The sequence below is a fragment of the Nannospalax galili genome, unplaced genomic scaffold, assembly GCF_000622305.1.
Source record: "Nannospalax galili isolate Female #2095 unplaced genomic scaffold, S.galili_v1.0 scaffold39, whole genome shotgun sequence".
NCBI lineage: Eukaryota > Metazoa > Chordata > Mammalia > Rodentia > Spalacidae > Nannospalax > Nannospalax galili.
Genome location: NW_008346683.1, coordinates 2235652 through 2236270, shown reverse-complemented (window position 1 = coordinate 2236270; position 619 = coordinate 2235652).

Sequence of the window (619 nt, the reverse complement as noted above, 5' to 3'; positions counted from 1 at the left end):
TAGATGGAACTGGTAAAAGAAAGGAGCCAGGGGCTCCTCCCAACCCCATGGGACTCCTGAGGAACAAATCCTCTAACGACCTCAAGAGTAAAAACAAATCAGTTTATCTGGTCCAATTGTATGTCCTTAAACACCCAAAAGGGAAGTATAACCAAAGATTAAAGGGGCCAATACAATTTCATAAGAGCATACATTTATATAGCTAAAAGTTACTTGACAAATAGCAAAGACAGACAGGCAATACCTTCAGTCGAGTTGTTGACCAGGATGGATAAAGGCTCTTCCAGATAGTAACCCAACATACTACAGGAAAAATGAACAGCAGACCCCAATTCTATCCAAAGGAATACTGACAATGGATTGCCATAGATGAGGAACAGCCGATCCTCCTGGAACAGGGACCTCTGGCTGACTAGATTTACCAGAAGGGCAGATGGGGGGAATAGATGGAGGTCCTGACAACACAGTGGACAGTGGCAGGGATGACAGAGTATGGAGGCTCTAGTGGGAGAGGAAGGCTGTCTATATGACGAGTTAGTATTCATGCTCAGATGCCGAGGAGCTCAGAAGGTGGGCGACTGTGACCAGTGATAGTCATGTATATAGAGATTAGAAATGC